Below are 1551 nucleotides of genomic sequence, written 5' to 3'. Positions count from 1 at the left end.
AATAATTCTTTTTTGTTCATAGACCTATCAGCGTACATACAGTTTTAATTTCTTGAAAATTAGTAGAGAGTTGAAATCCAAACATTTCTTTTCTTTTTAAAATATACATATTATCTGTTACTTGGAAAAAGGTAGCGTTAGAGTAACGAAAAAAAAAAAAAAGTTGTAATGTTTCTTCAGGCGCATTACATTTTTGTCGAACTTATCTATTTAATTAAAATACAAATCCTAAACAATAGTCATGATTCTTCCATAATATAAGTTTTCACTAAAGGAAGACAAAGAAAAGAAAACAAAAGCGAGGGAAAAAACAAAAAAAAACAAAAAAGGGGAGAGAAAAAATAAAAAAAGAGAAGAAAGAGAAAAACCAACAACAATACAACACTAAGTGCTTCAACTGGAGTTCTATCAATGTATATTTTTGCCGGTGTTACTTGAGAGTACGGTCTACCGCGGTATCCTGTCTACGCTGTGAAATTACTTTTAGCGTGCGATCTACCTTTTCCTACCCTTTTACACTTCAGCGTGCGAGGACAGCGAAATATAGACCGGTATTTTCCATTTCTGTCACGTTTTCGTTTTTCTTGCATGACACTACCACATCGATGACAAGGGTCTGCTTCTTGTGATGTATCCAGAAGATTGTTTTCTTGTAAAAGTGCAACTGCTGTTTCCTCTGTAAATTGATATTAATCAAATTAATATTCAATTTTCACCCTTATTATTTAAATATATATATATATATAATTCTAAGAGAGTTAGAGGTTGTGAATCCAACCAACTAAGGGATAATATCTATCCAATATACTGCTGGTAGAATACCCAATTATTAATACACAAGTGTTTTTTCATTGTATGGCAATTACACTACTGAATGTAATGAATGGGTGAGGGTAAAAAGTTGTTTTACCCATAATTTATACAGCAATAAGAAAATGGAGGGGATTATGAGGTGGTATTCATCAACTTTTTGACATTATATTATGTCTATTTATTTATTTTTTTAAGAAACCATTATAGCAATATACACACATGTATAACATATTATGCTTTACATATATAATATATAAAAATATAAAAATACCAGTAATTATTAAAATATATAACGTAGATCATCGGAAGTAGAATAGTATCTTACAGCTGTTTCAGCCAAGAGGTTATAGTACTCCACTTTACTTCCATCCCTTCAGTGAACTGAAGTATTTGGTAGATAAGATTAAGGTACTTGGGTGGGCCTCTGGGCTTCGTCAGAGAGTTTAGAATGTTCATAAGGTTAAGTTATAAATATAAATACATACATATATACACACTTTTACATATACATATACATAAATATACATAAATACATATCTATACATTTATATGTATATGCATACAAAGGAATCAATTATTCTCATAGCAAATTTGTTGAAAGATGGGTGACTGTTGGAAGAATGGCCAGTATAAACGGACCAATTCTGAGAATACACCTGTAGAAAAAAAAAAAGAAGGTAATGTAAAAGGAGAAAGGGCTCTATACCCCTTTCTTCTTTTTTCTGACCAGGCTCCCGT

Source organism: Octopus bimaculoides, chromosome 9 (assembly GCF_001194135.2).
Source record: "Octopus bimaculoides isolate UCB-OBI-ISO-001 chromosome 9, ASM119413v2, whole genome shotgun sequence".
Taxonomy (NCBI): Eukaryota; Metazoa; Mollusca; class Cephalopoda; order Octopoda; family Octopodidae; genus Octopus; species Octopus bimaculoides.
The sequence above is the reverse complement of the archived record's forward strand: the minus strand, read 5'-3'. Positions refer to the sequence as shown.